General features: G+C 54.2%; 1 protein-coding gene across 2 annotated transcripts in view; it reads right to left on the bottom strand.

Moving 5' to 3' along the window:
- LOC137439960 (uncharacterized) overlaps nucleotides 1–18,828 on the bottom strand; it is a 128,878-nt gene that overhangs the window by 92,555 nt on the left and 17,495 nt on the right. The gene's annotated exons all lie outside the window — the stretch shown is intronic.

Raw genomic sequence — 18,828 nt, 5'->3', positions numbered from 1 at the left:
TCTGGGGTGCAGGGATACCAGGTGGGATGCCCCTGGCTGCCCCTGGGATGGGTGCAGGACCGGGGGGCGCCGTGGCGGCGGGGCTGGGCGGTGCCGGGGGTCCGCCCGCAGGAGGGCGGCCCCGACGTGGGGGTCGGGCCACTGGCGGTGGATGGTCCACATCGAGGTGGGCCGGCTTGAGGCGGTCTACCGAAACGCGGTCAGGAGTACCGCCGATGTCCAGGGTGAAGTGCTTCGCCCCGGTCTCCAGCACGCGGAAAGGCCCGTCGTACGGGGGCCGCAGTGGTGTCCGATGGGCATCGTGGCGGACGAAGACGTACTCCGCCGTGCGAAGCTCCGGGGCGACGTGCGTCGGTGGGTGCCCGTGGCATGCCGTTGGCACCGGGGCGAACCTCTGGGCGGTCTCTTGCAGAGCGGAGCGCTGCTGTGCCGCGGACCATGGTGCCGTGGAGTCGGGGAGGAACTCGCCCGGCACCCGCAGCGGTTGCCCGAAGACCAACTCCGCCGCGGATGCGCGCAGGTCCTCCTTGGGCGCCGTCCGGAGGCCCAGCAGGACCCAGGGGAGCCTGTCGACCCAGCCGCCGTCGCGGAGGGTGGCCCGGAGCACGGCCTTCAATGAGCGGTGAAATCGCTCACACAGGCCGTTAGCCTGGGGGTGGTAGGCCGTGGTTCGGTGCAGCCGGACCCCGAGCCCCTGCGCAACCGCCCCCCAGAGCTCCGAGGTGAACTGGGGGCCGCGGTCGGATGAGATGTCTGAGGGGGCGCCGAACCGGGCGACCCAGGTGGCGATGAAAGCCTGCGCGACATCGGCCGCCGTTGTCGACGCCAAGGGCACGGCCTCCGGCCACCGGGTGGTGCGGTCCACCATGGTGAGGACGTGGGTGAAACCCCGCGAGGGGGGCAGAGGTCCCACCAGGTCCACGTGGACGTGGTCAAACCGGCGTTCCGGCACCGTGAACGGGGCCAAAGGGGCCTGGGTGTGCCGGTGCACCTTGGCGCGCTGGCACGCGAGGCATGTCCTGGCCCAGCCGCGGACGGCCTTCCGGAGGCCATGCCAGACGAACTTGTCGGCGATCAGCCTTTGGGAGGCCCTCGTGCCCGGGTGGGACAGGCCGTGGATGGCGTCAAACACCTGGCGCTGCCAGCCCGCGGGCACAATGGGGCGAGGATGCCCGAGGGAGACGTCGCACAAGAGGGCCGCGCCCGCGCCGTCGAACGGCACCTCGGTGACGCGGAGGCCCGTGACGGCGGTCCGCAAGGCCTGGACGTCGGGGTCAGCGGCCTGGTCCGCTGCCATCCGGGCATAGTCGATGCCGAGGTGGACTGCGTGGGCGACGGCCCGGGAAAGGCAATCCGCCACCGGGTTGTCCTTCCCCGCGACGTGCTGGATGTCCGTCGTGTACTCAGACACGGCCGAGAGGTGACGCTGCTGCCGGGCCGACCACGGCTCGGTGACCTTGCCCATCGCGAAGATCAGCGGCTTGTGGTCGACGAAGGCAGTGAACGCCCGGCCCTCGAGCAGATGGCGGAAGTGCCTGACCGCCAAGTGAAGTCCGAGCAACTCGCGGTCGAAGGTACTGTAACGGCGTTCGGGCGGGCGAAGCTGCCGGCTAAAGAACGCCAGCGGTTGCCAAGCTCCACGCACCCATTGCTCGTGCACCGCGCCCACCGCGTAGTCCGAGGCATCGGTGGTGAGGGCGATCGGTGCATCGGGCGCCGGGTGCGCGAGCATGGTGGCGTTAGCCAAGGCGAGCTTCGCGCCCGTGAACGCCGTGTCCATCTGCTCGGTCCAGGTAACGTCGCCTTTGCCCGGCTTACCTCGGAGAGCTTCGTGCAGGGGGCGCAGGAGCTGGGCGATACGGGGCAGGAACCGATGGTAAAAGTTCACCATGCCCAGGAACTCCTGCAGCCCTCTGATCGTGCGGGGGCGCGGAAACCCCTTCACCGCCTCCACCTTGGCCGGCAGGGGGACGGCTCCGTGCCTGGTGACACGGTGCCCCAGAAAATCGATTGTGGCGGCGCCGAACCGGCACTTTGCGGGGTTCACAATCAGGCCATGCTGGCCCAGGCGTTCGAAGAGCGTGCGGAGGTGGCGTAGGTGCTCTTCGCGGGACGCGCTGGCGACGACGATATCGTCCAGGTAGACGTAGACAAAATCCAAGTCGCGCAGGACGCTGTCCATCAGTCGCTGGAACGCCTGAGCCGCATTCTTCAGACCGAAGGGCATGCGCAGGAACTCGAAGAGTCCGAATGGCGTGATGACCGCCGTCTTCGGGACGTCCTCCGGCCTGACGGGGACCTGATGGTAGCCGCGTATGAGGTCCACCTTCGAGAAGAAGGACCTGCCCGCCAAACGGGCGGAAAAGTCCTGAATGTGGGGGACGGGGTAGCGGTCGGGAGTCGTGGCGTCATTGAGACGGCGATAGTCCCCGCACGGTCGCCATCCCCCGCCGGGCTTCGGCACGATGTGCAGCGGCGACGCCCAAGCGCTCTCTGAGCGCCGAACGATGCCGAGTCGCTCCAGGGTAGCGAACTCCGCTTTTGCCACCGCCAGCTTCGTCGGCTCGAGGCGGCGTGCCCGGGCGTAGACCGGTGGCCCGACGGTGGGGATGTGATGGGCCACCCCGTGCTTGACGGCCCCCGCCGAGAAGGTGGGCCGCGTGAGGGCCGGGAAGCCGGCGAGGAGGCGGGTGAATGCGTCCGCTGCCGGAAGCGTACAGACCAACGTGGCCGGAACCGAATCGTTCGGCAAGCCGCTTGGCAAGCCGCTCGTTGAGCTGGGCAACGCACATGCGAGCGAGCTGAACGTCTCGGCCTGGACAAGCCGTCTGCGCTTGACGTCGACCAGGAGCCCATTAGCGCACAGGAAGTCCGCGCCAAGCAGTGCCATGGGCACGTCGGCGGTGACGAACGTCCATCGGAAAACCTGCCCTCCAAACCGCAGAGAGAGGCAGCGTTTTCCGTACGTACGGATGGGCGTCCCGTTCGCGGCAAGCAGCGCGGGGCCCCCACCCGCACCCGCGGCGTGCTTGTCTGACGTGCCGGCGGGAATGACACTCACCTGTGCTCCCGTGTCGCACAGGTAACGGCGCCCGGAGAAGGTGTCCGTTATGAACAGCAGGCTGCTCGAACGGCCGGCGCTCATCGCCACAATTGAGCGCCGGCCCGGGCGTTTCCCGACCCGTTGAAGGAGCACGGCGGATGACACCGCCGAGCTTCGTGGCCGAACTTGGCGTGGAACCAGCACCAGGTGGTGGAGCTGGAGGAGCGCGGCTGGCTCCGCCAGGCCGGTGGAGTCGACGGGTTTCCCCGCGGTGGCGGTTTTCGCCGCGGCGGTGGGCGGGGCGTGGCGGCGTTCACGAGGTGCGTATCAGCATGCTGCTGAAACTCAGCGTGCTGTAGAAGATGATGCTGTGGAACAGCAGCGTCGAAGGCCGTGACGGCCACGCCAACGCTCGCCCGCGTGACCGAAGCGGCGAAGTACTTGTCCGCCTCGGCCGCCAATGCTCGGGGTTCCGTTAGCCCGGTCCCGGCCAACGCGAGGCGAACCTGCGCTGGAAGTTGGCGACGGAAAAGCGCCCGGAATAGCGAACCGGGGGCTTCGTCGCCCAACAGTGACAGCATATGGTCCATTCGGACCGACGGGCACGTCTCACCGAGCTCGGGGAGATCCAGGAGGCGGTCGGCCCGTGCGTCGTCCGTGAGGCTGAACGTGGCTAGGAGTAGCCGCTTGAGTGCCTCGTACTTGTGGCCGTCCGGTGGGTGGCGAAGGACGGACACAACTCGAGCGGCCGTGCCGGGCCCGAGGGAGGCGACGACATGGCAGTAGCGCGTGTCATCGCCGGTGAGGCGCCGAAGCTGAAATTGGGCTTCGGCTTGAACGAACCAGACTTCGGCCTGGGCCTCCCAAAATTCCGGAAGTTTGACGAAGGCGGCCATGGCGATGGCGTCGCGTGTGGAAGGATCGCTCCGGCAGATCCAACGTCGAGGGTCACCAGTAAAGCGCGGCGTTACGCGCGCTGCTTGTGAGCAAGGAGGAAGCGGACAAGCGGTAACATATGAACGTCTTTATTGTAAGACTACACTGTAACACTGAACTCTTCCGGGCTGGTCGCCCGGTGTATATCCTGAGGCCACGCCTACCCCTCGGGCGTGGCCACCGCCCACTTGGTGCGTGGAATGATGTCACCACGCCAGTGGGCTTTTGTGTCCGCCACAATATATATATATTATTATATATATATATATAATTATATATATTGTTGCGGATTTGAGAATCCTATGTTGTAAATATCACCCTCTGTAAATAGTGTAATGATCCTTGTAAATACCTCCGTTAAGTGTAAAGGTCAAAGGTCGTCCCCTTAGTTAATCCATCGCAAGCACGTAGGCCACCATATACCCTTCTAAATAGTTATTTCTTATTCTATGTAGTTTAAGGCTCTGTTTCCCACTAGTTGACCCTGCATTGCACCAAATGACATAAGATAGATCCCTCCGACACCCCCATGGCCTCTTCAAAGTGCCAGTAACTTTGGGTGGGGTTATTGGCATCATCTTCATCCCAAAACTCCATTACGCACGCGGTCAACTCGGGGGAGAAGGGCGTGGCCGGCCCATTGTCTTCAGGAGGTGGAGCCAGGAAGCCCTTGCGCCCAACCAGGACTCGGTGGGCATGGCTTGGTAAGGTGTGGTCATGGCTTGGTAGGGCGTGGCTATATAACCCGTGGGAGGAAGCCCCACGAGCAGATGACCGAGGAAGCCCCCACGAGCAGATGACCGAGGGAGCCCGAGGCGTGCAGCGACAACCAGCCCCTACCGCGTGCAACGAGAACACGTGTGCCTACCGCCGCCTTGCTCGCTTCCAGCCCGGAGAGGATCTGCTTGCTGTGCTGCCCTGCCAAACCTTCCAGCCTTGTGGTCCCACCTTCCTCTCCCTCCAGCCAATGCAATCTGCAATTCCCTATTCGTGTGAGTGAGTTTGTTCTGTCTGTATTGTCCTGGGTATAAGTAAGCTTGTATAAGTTAATATTTGCACTGTGTCTCCCTCTGCTTCTGTCTTTATTTTCGGATTTTTCCTTCTTCCTTGGTTTCTTTGGTCTTGTAAATAGTAGTAATAAATTATATTTGTTCTTCCTTACCTTCTGGTTTCCTCTCATCCGGTCACTTTAGTGATTTCTCGATTGAGTACCTGTGGCGCGATTTTGGCCAACGTTCAGAATCGGGTTTAGTAATTGCTAATGGTTCGAGCCGCGGCTGCTAATCCACTCGGCAAATAACATCTTGTCCGCGGTCTCGAACGAGGTTGCTCACCTGCCTCTCTGGAGGGAGCTGGGCAGCTTCAGGACTCACGTCGGTCAGTCGCAGACAAGGGGATTAATCCCCCCTTGGTAAGGGGAAAAAGGGCCGATGGTGAGATCCGCAACAATATATATATATACAGTATATATATATATATATATATATATGTTATATATTATATATATATGTTATATATATATATATATATATATATGTATATATATATATATATATATATATATATATATATATATATATATATATATATATATATATATATATATATATATATATACGTATATTTATCTATATTATAATAGCCGTAGATGATTCTGTCTGTCTGTCTGTCTATCTGTTGGGTGTCTGTCCGGGGTGTGGCTTACTCGGTTTGCAGAGTAGCTCCACCCATAGCTCCACCCATTCTGGGAGTGGCTATAAACAAATATCCACCATTTTATTAACTCGCATAGCTTTGAGTCCTGTTTTGTAGGCCCGTGGTGTCTTGCTCTCCCCCAGTTTTATTTCAAATCAAATTCGATAAATCATTTCATTTTTCACAGTCGCTAACATAGTTTTAGACTCGGTTGAAAAAAAACGGGAAGAAAATCCGATGAAAGTTGCCGTTTATAGAACGAAATGAATTCTCAAAGGCCTGTAACTTCAAGGCCATTGAGTCTCTCTCACGCCTTTATCTCCAATCTAACTCACCATATGATTTCATTTTTATCGATGGTTTTACTTTTAGACTCGGTGTCAGCAATAATTGAGAACAATCCACACACGCGGGAAAATGCAGATATATTTTTTAAAATCGCGTCATGGTGTATCATACACCGCCCAACATGACACCGCCGGCAATGTGTCGATATATGTTAAAATTTTGCTTTTGCTTTTCCGTTATGATATATTACTATTTCGTTTGATGATAGTCGTCACAAAAACGTCAACAATGATGCCGACATATATTTCTTCGTTTTTATTTCATTCAACATATTAGCCGGAAGTAAAATATGTTTCAGGAAATTACCGAGATATTTCTTCGTTTTTTTTATTAGTTATGTGCGCATACACTTTAAATAGGTTTATTTGAAATCTTTAATTTTCCACAAACATTCCACACACGCGGGAAAATGCAGAGATATATTTTTTAAAATCGCGTCATGGTGTATCATACACCGCCCAACATGACACCGACGGCAATGTGTCGATATCTATTTTAAATTCGATATATCATTTCATTTTTCACAGTCGCTAACATAGTTTTAGACTCGGTTGAAAAAAAACGAGAAGAAAATCCGATGAAAGTTGCCGTTTATAGAACGAAATGAATTCTCAAATGCCTGTAACTTCAAGGCCATTGAGTCTCTCTCACGCCTTTATCTCCAATCTAACTCACCATATGATTTCATTTTTATCGATGGTTTTAGAGTCGGTGTCAGCAATAATTGAGAACATTCCACACACGCGGGAAAATGCAGATATATTTTTTAAAATCGCGTCATGGTGTATCATACACCGCCTAACATGACACCGACGGCAACGTGTCGATACATATTAAAAATTCGATATATCATTTCATTTTTCACAGTCGCTAACATAGTTTTCGACTCGGTTGAAAAAAAACGGGAAGGAAATCCAATGAAAGTTGCCGTTTATAGAACGAAATGAATTCTCAAACGCCTGTAACTTCAACTTCAAGGCCATTGAGTCTCTCTCACGCCTTTATCTCCAATCTAACTCACCATATGATTTCATTTTTATCGATGGTTTTGGACTCGGTGTCAGCAATAATTGAGAACATTCCACACACGTGGGAAAATGCAGAGATATATTTTTAAAAATCGCGTCATGGTGTATCATACACCGCCCAACATGACACCGACGGCAACGTGTCGATATATATTAAAAATTCGCTTTTGCTTTTCCGTTAAGATATATTACTTTTTCGTTTGATGACAGTCGTCACAAAAACGTCAACAATGATGCCGACATATATTTCTTCGTTTTTATTTAATTCAACATTATTAGCCGGAAGTAAAATATGTTTCAGGAAATTACCGAGAGATATTTCTTCGTTTTTTAAAATTAGTTATGTGCGAATACACTTTAAATAGGTTTATTTGAAATCTTTAATTTTCCACAATATAATTTACTTGCCATTTATCATTTGATGATTACGAGACAAATTCCTCTTGAGGATCGTGACAATTCATGCGCTGCGTGGAAACTTCTATTTCCAAAATGAATGAGACGATCGATGAAGAACGCAGACTTGAACAGGATGCAGCAAGAAAACGAATGAGACGGGCGAACGAGTCCATCGACGAACGTCAATGCAAACTTGCGGGGTCACCCGTGGGAATCCCACGGGCATGGATGTGTGTGACATTTCGACATATTGAGTTAGATGCTGCACATTCATTTTTACAAAATGGTTACTGGCAAGTCATCAGATCCAGAAATGGTGTAAAAACCACCGTTTAGAGGCCATTTTTCCCCGCAAAGCGGGGGTTGGCCTTTTCGGGGACCGTGGTAGTTGTTGTTTTTTTGTCCCCTTTTTGAAGCAATGTTTTACGGCCGGATGCCCTTCCTGACGCCAACCCTTTTTGCCGCCTTCAACGACAAACAGAATTACCAGTGAACTGGTACTCAATTAGCCGACCTCGGAAGGATGACAGGCTGAGTCAACCCCCCTGGCATTAATTCGGCGATCGACCGAGATTCGAACCCAGGATCCTAAGCCGGCACCCTAGCCGCTAGCCCAACACCAGAAATGGTGTCATGAACACAATTTATTTACGCACAAGAACAAAAGCAAGACGGGCCGATTTCCGATTCCGACGGGCCGACGGGCGAGATGGGCCGATTTCCGATTCCGACGGGCCGATTTGGAGCAAGAAAAAGAACGAGACGGGAGAAAAAGGAGAGAAACGAGACGGGGAAAGCCGATTGGAGAGGCGAGTGAGGCGCGATTGGAGAGGAGTGTGAGGCGCGATTGGAGAGGAGTGTGAGGCACGATTGGAGAGGAGTGTGAGGCGCGATTGGAGAGGAGTTTGAGGCACGATTGGAGAGGAGTGATTGGAGGGGAGTGTGAGGCACGATTGGAGAGGAGTGTGAGGCACGATTGGAGAGGAGTGTGAGGCGCGATTGGAGAGGAGTGTGAGGCGCGATTGGAGAGGAGTGTGAGGCGCGATTGGAGAGGAGTGTGAGGCGCGATTGGAGAGGCGTGTGAAGGATTGCAGAGGAGAGGAGTGTGAGGGATTGGAGAGGTGAGGGATTGGAAAGGAGAGGGATGTGAGGGTTTGGAGAGGAGAGGAGTGCTAGGTGGAGAGAGGAGAGTGTCAGGTGGAGACAGGAGAGTGTCAGGTGGAGACAGGAGAGTGTCAGGTGGAGAGGAGTGAGGGGTCACATATTATGTGAAATAACTAAATTCACACCATTTCTGGATCTGATGACTTGCCAGTAACCATTTTGTAAAAATGAATGTGCAGCATATAACTCAATATGTCGAAATGTCACACACATCCATGCCCGTGGGATTCCCACGGGTGACCCCGCTAGTATATATATATACTGTATATATCTATCTACATATATATATATATATATATATATATATACAGTATATATATATATATATATATATATATATATATATATATATATATATATATATATATATATATATATATATATATTATATATATATATACAGACTTGGCATTTAATATGGATTTTTTTTTTTCTTGACTTGGGTTTACTTTCTTAACTCAGAATATCAATCTGGTGAGTTTCTTTTACACTTTGGTGATTTATTTGTTAAAAGAACCATGTCACTGATTGTCTGTCACAGCAAGAAGTCAACAACAGGATTATATCACAGGTGGCGTGGCAAAATGTACGGACAGGTGCAGTTGATGATTGGCTTCACAGTCGGGTATACAAGGGTTGTTGCGTTCTGTATTAGTGGAAAACAACTGCTGCACGTCTCCAAAAGTTATTGCCGCTTCCTCTGGAGATGGTCCGTCAACTCGACAATGCTGTTTGTCATGGAGTGGTGGCTTTACGAAATTACGGCATGAAACAGCGTGCTATTGCTCGGCAGTATGGCATCACTCAAGGTCAGGTGTCAAAGATCCTGAAACGAAATGCTCAGAGGGGTGTCCCTTCTCCAATACCGAGGCCAGGACGTCCCCGCAGAACCACAAGGAGGGATGATCGCCAGCTGCACCGGTTAGTCCACAATGGTCGTACCAAGTCAGCTAATCGGCTTAGGGCTGAGTGGCAGCAACTGACAAATGTGCCTGTATCCAGAAGGCTAGTCAACCAACGACTGGTTCAAGCAGGCTATCGTGCTAGGCATCCCCTGAGAACGCCATGCCTGACCAGACAACACCGCCAGCGCCGATTGCAGTGGGCCAGAGGGCACCGTCAATGGCAGCCAGGACACTGGAATCACGTGATCTTCAGTGACGAGTCTAGATTTCTGGTCTATCGTCAAGATGGCCGTGTCCGAGTGCGCAGACAAGTGCATGAAGCCTACAACAAAGATTGTATAGTGCCAAGAGTCCAAGCTGAAGGTGGTGGGGTGACCGTTTTGGCTGCTTTTCATGCAAGGGGCAAAACTGACCTGGTTGTTCTGAATGGAAACCTGAACCAGTTCAAGTACAGGGCCATTCTGGAAGAAACATTGCTTCCATTTGCTCGTGCAGCCTTTCGAGGAAACTGTCTTCCAAGATGACAATGCACGGCCTCATCGTGCTCGCATGATCCAACACTTTCTTGCTGACCGTGGTGTAGAGCATATGGAGTGGCCTGCCATGTCCCCGGATATGAATCCGATAGAGAACCTGTGGGCAGAATTAACGCATCAAATCGACCACTTGGACCAGCAGCCGACCTCTGTGCGTGAATTGCAGCAGGCTATTGTCACTGCATGGCAAGCGATTCCTGTCCAAACCTTGGCAAATCTCGTGAACAGCATGCTTCAACATGTACGTGCTCCCCCTGAATGCTCGTGGGGGCTACATGAAGTACTGAACTGTAATTTTACCGTCCGTAATCCCAGTCGTAATTTAACTTTTGTTTTTGTTAGAAAAAAAATTGGCTAATGTGCAAAATAAAGAGATACTTCTGGAAAACGTACAGAAGTTTAACACAGTACTGTCCATGAATTGAGTTCGATATCAGTTTACATCACTTTCAAGGATCAATTTATTTGTTTCGAAATGTCAAATGTGGTTTTTGTTTCTTTTAAAGGTCACATTACAAAATCTAGAATAATTTCAACATAATTCCAATGAACTTTTGGTTCTCAGTCATCTTGAAAAGTAAGTTCACCCCCACAAAAAAAATATGCCATATTAAATGCCAAGTCTGTATATATATAACATATATAACATATATATTATATATATATATATATGTTATATATATATATATATATATATATATATATATATATATATATATATATATATATATATATATATATATATATATATATATATATATATATATATATATTGTTGCGGATATGGGATTTGGCCTCCATCCATATCCGCTTGTAAATATTCCCCTATTTCCCCAATACTCCCCAACTATCCCCAATCCCCCATTCCCCAGTCCCATTGTCTGTAAACAACACTCTGTAGAACCGACCTTCCCCTTTTTCCCCCATTAAATGTCGTGCCCAGGTTCACCGCATCTCACGTAGACAACTATAGGACATCTTGCTAGTTATTCTTAGTCTATGTCAGTTAAGGACTCGTTTCCATTAATTCTGACTCTTCGTTGCACCAGAATGTGATTGTATGGCACCAGTAGTAAGTTTAGGACCTCCCCATACCTCCTCCCATCTTCCTCATGAAACTACAACAACAACAACAACTACAACAACAGCGCGCGGGGAGTGTGCGTCCTCACTCCGGCTTGGTTAGCCGCCATTGCCCATGTGCTCGACGGGGTTACCAAATAGGGGCTCCCTGTCAGCTCCTCGTCAAGGGCGGAGCCCGGTAACCCCCCGCACCCAATAAGAAGCGGCGGGCCGATTCCATCTGGGGCGGAGCTAACGAGCCGAGGGCGTGTCACTCCCCGCTGGATATACGCAGCCACTTACCGGACGTGACGTCAGATGCGCCCCCAGCTTGAAGAGAACCAGACGCCACCCCCAGCGCGACGATACCTCCCTGCATCTTTTGGACCGTGCTATCCTGTCCCTGAGCCAAGGTGCACCTTGTGCTGTCCATCGACTACCTGCCCTTCCTTGCCATCAATCCCTGTGTGAGTCAGTCTTGTCCTGTTTATCTGTGGTCTGTCGGGGCTACTATAAGACCGTGATTAAGTGCCCACCTTCCTATGCTGTACCTCTTGTCCTTGTAATCTCAACGTTCTGCATACAAATATTATAACCTCCTCCGGAGGTCTTGAGAACTGTACCCCTGGTGTCGTGTCATTTAAGTTTAACCCAGCCGTTGTGTCCTTTCCTTAATTGATTTAGCATAGCGCGATTTGGCCAACGTTCGAGTGGAATCGGGTAAACTGTGCAGACGCGGTCATACCAAACCGCTCGGTAAACTAACATCCAAAACCGCGTCTGTAACAATATATATATATATATATATATATATATATATATATATATATATATGCGCTCGCACAGGCCATTGGCCTGGGGGTGGTAGGCCGTGGTGCGGTGCAGCTGGACGCCGAGCCCCCGCGCTACCGCCCCCCAGAGCTCCGAGGTGAACTGGGGGCCGCGGTCGGACAAGATGTCCGAGGGGGCGCCAAACCGGGCAACCCAAGTGGTGATGAACGCTTGCGTGACGTCCGCCGCCGTCGTTGCTGCCAAAGGCACGGCCTCCGGCCACCGGGTGGTGCGGTCCACCATGGTGAGGACGTGGGTGAAACCCCGCGAGGGGGGCAGAGGTCCCACCAAGTCCACATGAACGTGGTCGAACCGATGTTCGGGCACAGTAAACGGGGCCAGCGGGGCCTGGGTGTGGCGGTGAACCTTTGCGCGCTGGCACGCGAGGCACGTCCTGGCCCAATCGCGGACGGCCTTCCGGAGGCCATGCCAGACGAACTTGTCGGCGACCAGCTTCTGGGAGGCCTTCGTGCCCGGGTGGGACAGGCCGTGGATAGCGTCAAAAACCCGGCGCTGCCAGTCAGCGGGCACGATAGGGCGAGGCCGGCCGAGGGAGACGTCGCACAAGAGGGCCACGCCCACGCCATCGAACGGTACCTCGGTGACGCGGAGGCCCGTGACGGCGGTCCGAAAAGCCTGGACAGCGGGGTCGGCGGACTGGTCCGCCACCATCCGGGCATAGTCGATCCCGAGGTGGACCGCGTGGGCGACGGACCGGGAAAGGCAATCCGCCACTGGGTTGTCCTTCCCCGCGACGTGCCGGATGTCCGTCGTGTACTCGGACACGGCCGAGAGGTGACGCTGCTGCCGGGCCGACCACGGCTCGGCGACCTTGGCCATCGCGAAGACCAGGGGCTTGTGGTCGACAAAGGCCGCGAACGGGCGGCTCTCGAGCAGATGGCAGAAGTGACGGACCACCAGGTGGAGCCCGAGCAGCTCGCGGTTGAAGGTACTGTACCGCCGTTAGTGTGGGCGGAGCTGCCGGCTAAAAAACGCCAGTGGCTGCCAAGCTCCCTTCACCCATTGCTCGTGCACCGCGCCCACCGCGTAGTCCGACGCGTCGGTGGTGAGGGCGATCGGTGCATCGGGCGCCGGGTGCGCGAGCATGGTGGCGTTAGCCAAGGCGAGCTTCGCGCCCGCGAACTCCGCGTCCATCGGCTCGGTCCAGGCAACGTCGCCTTTGCCCGGCTTCCCCCGGAGGGCCTCGTGCAGGGGGCGCAGGAGATGGGCGATGCGGGACAGGAAACGGTGATAAAAGTTCACCATGCCCAGGAACTCCTGGAGCCCCTTGATCGTGCGGGAGCGCGGAAAACCCCTGACCGCCTCCACCTTGGCCGGTAAGGGGATGGCCCCATGCCTAGTGACGCGGTGCCCCAAAACGTCGATTTCGGTGACGCCGAACCGGCACTTGGCGGGGTTGATGATCAGGCCATGCCGGCCCAGGTGTTCGAAGAGCGTGCGGAGATGGCGGAGGTGCTCCTCACGGGACGTGCTTGCGACGAGGATGTCGTCCAGGTAGACGTACACGAAGTCCAAGTCGCGCAAGACGCTGTCCATAAGCGGCTGGAACGCCTGGGCCGCATTCTTCAACCCGAAGGGCATCCGCAGAAACTCGAAGAGGCCGAATGGTGTGACGACGGCCGTCTTCGGTATGTCCTCCGGCCTGACGGGGACCTGGTGGTATCCGCGGATGAGGTCCACCTTGGAGAAGAGGGACATTTTCGCCAACCGGGTGGAAAAGTCCTGGATGTGAGGGACCGGGTAGCGGTCGGGGATGGTAGCATCGTTGAGGTGGCGGTAGTCTCCGCACGGCTGCCACCCGCCGCCGGGCTTGGGCACAATGTGCAGCGGCGATGCCCATGCGCTGTTGGAGCGCCGGACGATGCCCAGTCGCTCCAGCATTGTGAACACCTCCTGCACCACGGCGAGCTTCGCCGGGTCGAGGCGGCACGCCCGGGCGTAGACCGGTGGCCCGACGGTGGGGATGTGATGCTCCACCCCGTGCTTGACGGCCACCGCCGAGAAGGTGGGCCGCGTGAGGGCCGGGAAACTGGCGAGGAGGCGGGTGAACTCGTCCGCTGCCGGAAGCGTGCAGACCAACCTCGCCGGGACTGAACCGCTCAGCAAGCCGCTTGGCGAGCTGCTCGGTGAGCCGCCCAGGGAGCTGCTCAACGAACTGCTCAGCGTGCAAGCAAGCGAGCTGAAGGTTTCGGCTTGGACAAGGAGTCTGTGCCTCACGTCCACCAGCAGCCCATGCGCACAGAGGAAGTCCGCTCCGAGTAGGCCCATGGGGACACTAGCGGTAACGAACGTCCACTGAAAGCGCTGCCCCCCGAACCGCAGCGAGAGACAACGCTTCCCGAACATGCGGATGGGCGTGCCGTTGGCGGCAAGCAAAGCGGGGCCCCGGCCCTCTGCTTGCTTGTCAGACGCGGAGGCAGGGAGGACGCTCACCTGCGCTCCCGTGTCGCACAGGAAGCGACGACCCGAGGAGGTGTCTGTTATGAGCAGAAGGCTGCTAGTATGGCCGACGCTCATGGCAGGAAGCAAGCGCCGGCCTGGCCGTTTCCCGACCTGCCAAAAGTACAAGGCGGGTGGCAGGACCTGGCCTTGTGGCCGAACCTGTATGGAACTGGCACCAGGTCTGGCCCGGTGGTGGTTGTCGCGCCGGTTGTGACGACGGTGGTGGGCGGGGCGTGGCGGTGGCCACGCGCGGATCCGCCAAACCTGCGCCATTTTCGGGAGGATCCGAACGCCATGCCACGTGGCGAACCGAACCACTCGCGCCGTGCGCGGCGCCGGGATCCACGACGGCCGTGCTATATGCCGGCCGTGCGTCGTGGGCCGCGAAAAACTTGTCCGCCTCCCTGGCCAGGGCGCACGGTTCTGTAATGGTTGAACCGGCCAGCGCGAGCCGTACCTGTACAGGTAGCTGGCGGATGAAGAGAGCACGGAAAAGGAAATCCGCGTGGCCGTCGCCGAGCAGGTACAGCATGTAATCCATGCGGGCGGACGGTCGTGTGTCGCCGAGGACGGGAAGGTCCAAAAGACGGTCAGCGCGGTCGGCCTCTGTGAGGCCAAACGTGTCGAGGAGAAGTCACTTGAGCGCCGCGTGCTTGCTCTCGTCCGGCGGGTGCCAGAGGAAGGACACGACTCGGGCGGCCGTGCCGGATCCAAGGGCAGCGACCACGTAAAAGTACCTCGTGTCGTCCGCCGTGACGCCCCGGAGCTGGAATTGGGCCTTGGCCTGTAGAAACCAGGTGTCGGCCTGCGCTTCCCAGAACTCCGGTAGCTTGATCGCGACAGCGTTGGTGGCCATAGCGCGTTCGGGGAACAGCAACGGCTGAACCAGTCGGAGGTCACCAGTGTGGTGCTGGGCACACACGTTAAACAAAGGTAGGCCACAACGCTTTGGGTTAACTCGAGCTCTTTATTCGTTGCTCACTCATCAGCACTGCCGTGCTCGTGGCTGCGAGCCCACGTGTATATCTGGAGGCCACGCCTCACCTGGGGCGTGGCCGACACCCACTGGTGTGCGGAATTATGTCACTGCGCCAGCGAGCCATCGTGTCCGCCCCAAAAGTATGTTTGTTTGTTTGTTTGTCCTCTTATAACTCGAGAACTACTCATCGCAGAGCAAAACCAAAGGCATATTCGGAATCAGTACGTCTCAGAGCAACTAGAGCACACCTTAAAATTAAAAAAACTTCGCGTTTTAAAATTATGACGTCATCAGCGTATTTCGGAACATTAATTTTTTAGCTTCATATTCGGAATCAGTACGTCCCAGAGAAACTTCGTAACGTTAATTTTTCAACTTCATCCGATTAACATGGGACCAAACTGCATGTGACAGAGAGTGAAACATTTATTTGACGACAATGACTTCCGACTTCCGGGTTCGGAATGCGGGACCAATGCCATTTGACAGGGAATAAAAAATAAATGCGACATTCAATTGACGACAATGACTTCCGACTTGACTCCCCCCTCCCCCTCCCCTCTCCCTCCACCCTACCCCCTCCCCCTCCACCCTACCCCCTCCCCTCCCCCTCCCCTCCACCCTACCCCCTCCCCCTCCATCCTACCCCCTCCCCTCCCCCCTCCCCCTCCCCTCCACCATCCCCCTCCCCCTCCCATCCCTCCCCCTCTTCTCCTCTCTCCCCCCTCTTCTCCCCCTTCTCCCCTCCCCCCCGTTCCCCTCCCCTCCCCCCCTCCCCTCCCCCGCCCGGCAATGCCGGGTACTTCTGCTAGTGTATATATATATATATATATATATATATATGTTAAAAATAGAGAACACCCCAAGGGCTCTCCGAGAGGTGGGGCGAAAGATGGGCCAAAACGGACAGATAAAACGGATAAAGACCCCCATACTGATGTTGACAAACGAGAACGGATTGTGGATGCAAGTCTGGTAAGGTGTCAGTGTGGACGTGAGTTCGGATCCATCAGAGGGTTGAGGATCCATCAGGCCAGGAAAGGGTGTGGGAGTGATCGTGTGGGAGATGTATTTCTATGGGGTGATGGTGTGCATGTGGAGGCAGGGCAGGTTCGAGAGAAGTGTGGGTGTGGACGTGAGTTTGAGTCGGTGAGAGGATTGCATATCCATCAGAGTCGAATGGGGTGTGTGCGTAAGGTGGGTGAGGAGGAGGTACAGCAACGCAGTGCCTTTGAAAAGGGGACACGTAAGATGGCCGGGAGAAACAGCCAGGTAGCAAGCCACAGTGTTGTATGTCCTGGGGTTGTACTTCAGCAGGGAAAGGATGTGAGGAGGAGAGTGAAATGGCCAGGTATGGGAGAAAGGGAAGTATGGGAGAGAATGGATGGAGTGATGTGTGGGGCGCTTCAGAAAGGAAGGGTGGAAGATAGATTGAGAAAGATGAATGAGATTGTGTTTGAGTATGCATGTGTCACGTTTGGAGTGAAAGAGTGTGTGGAGAGGGGTAAGAAGGAGGCATGTTTGAGCAGGAGGCAGAGGGAGATCCATGAGTTGAGAATGGAGTTGAGGAGTTTGAATGGAAGACGGAAGAGGGCTGTGGAAGGGGAGAGGAATGGGCTTGAGGTGTTGACGAAGCAGGTGAGGATGAGGTTGGTGAAGTTGAAGAGAGTGGAAAGGATGAAGACGCGAAGAAAGGAGAGGCAGAGGAAGAGAAAGAGGTTCTTTGAGAAGCCTTTTCAGTTTATGAAGGATCTGTTGGAGCCATCTCGATTTGGTGTACTGAAGGTACCAAAGGAAGAGTTGGAAGGTCACCTGCGTGTCACGTATGCAGACACAAGGAGGAACGAAGTGGTGGAGGACATCGAAGGATTGGTGAGACCGACAGAGCCAGGTGTTCCATTTGATTTGTCAGAGCCAAAGATGTCTGAGATTGAGGCAGTTTTGAGGAAGGCACGGGCGGCATCGGCTCCAGGACCAAGTGGAGTGCCATACAAGGTGTTTAAGAGTTGTGAAGGCATCAGGCAGTATCTGTGGAAGGCTTTGAAGGTGGTATGGAGGCAAGGAGTGGTGCCCAGTCAATGGACTAGGGCGAAAGGAGTTTATATTCCAAAGCAGGAGGAGGCTGTGACACGGGAGCAGTTTAGACCAATATCATTGCTCGATGTAGATGGGAAGATATTGATGAGTGTCTTTGCGGCACGGCTCTCAGGCTTCATCAGAGGGAATGGTTTTGTGGATGGTTCTGTGCAGAAGGCAGGAATACCAGGATCACCAGGATGCATTGAACACTCGGCAATGGTCTGGCAAGTGTTACAGGAGGCAAAGAGGCAAAGGAAGGATGTGGCGGTGGTATGGCTGGATTTGGAGAATGCATATGGGTCAGTGCCGCATGCCTTGATCAGGTATGCCATGGATTTCTTTTGGGTGCCACGGAGATTTAGGGATTTTTTGATGGCATATTATGATCAGTTTTGGATGCGGTTTGCGACACAGTCCTATGTAACAGAGTGGCAGAAGTTGGAACTGGGGATCCCGATGGGATGTACCATCTCCCCGATTATGTTTGTGCTGGTTATGGAGTTAATGATACATGCGGTGAGTGGACATGGGAAAGAAGTGGAGCTAGCCCCTGGTCAGAGGTTGCCAGCAATGTTTGCTTTCATGGATGACCCGACAGTTGTCCAACAGTCCGCTGATGCAGCAGTAGAGCTGAGGTACTGGGACGACTGGAAAGGTTGATGCGGTGGGCAAGAATGGGATTTAAAGCAAGAAAGCCGAGGAGTGTGGTAGTGAGACGAGGAGTGGTGGATAACATGCACAGGTTTGAGCTGGGAGGGGAGGTGGTTCCATCATTGGTGGAGGCCCCTGTGAAGAGTTTGGGAAGATGGTATACAGTGGAGTTGAATGATGTGGGAAGAGTGGAGGAGGTCAGAAACAAGCTTTTGAGAGGTTTGAAGAGGATTGATGGATGTGGTTTGCCAGGTAAGTTGAAGGTATGGTGTTTGAAGTTTGGGTTGATGCCACGAGTATTGTGGCCATTGATGATGTATGATATTGCAATTGGGCATGTAGAGAGGATGGAGGTTGTGGTGAGAGTGGGTTTGTGAGGAGGTGGTTGGGAGTGCCACGCTGTTTGACGAACATTGCCTTTTATGGTCAGGGTGGAGATTTGGAGGATGGAGCCAATATTGTTGAATTTCCTGTTGCGGGCAACGTATGATGTGCTTCCGTCACCAGTAAACTTGAGATTGTGGGGGTTGTTGCAGGAGGAGAGATGTTATTTGTGTGGAGGCGTGGGAACGGTACAGCATGCACTGAGTGCATGCTCAGTAGCATTGGCAGCAGGAAGATACAGGTGGCGACATGATCAGATGCTGGCGATGGTGGTGCAGATGGTGCAACAAGAGGTGCTGATATCGAGAGAGAGAAGAGTGGAAAA

This window comes from Myxine glutinosa, chromosome 14 (assembly GCF_964187855.1).
Source record: "Myxine glutinosa chromosome 14, kmMyxGlut1.1, whole genome shotgun sequence".
Lineage (NCBI taxonomy): Eukaryota > Metazoa > Chordata > Myxini > Myxiniformes > Myxinidae > Myxine > Myxine glutinosa.
Note: the sequence above shows the minus strand (reverse complement) of the source record. Positions and strands in the feature narration are given on the sequence as shown.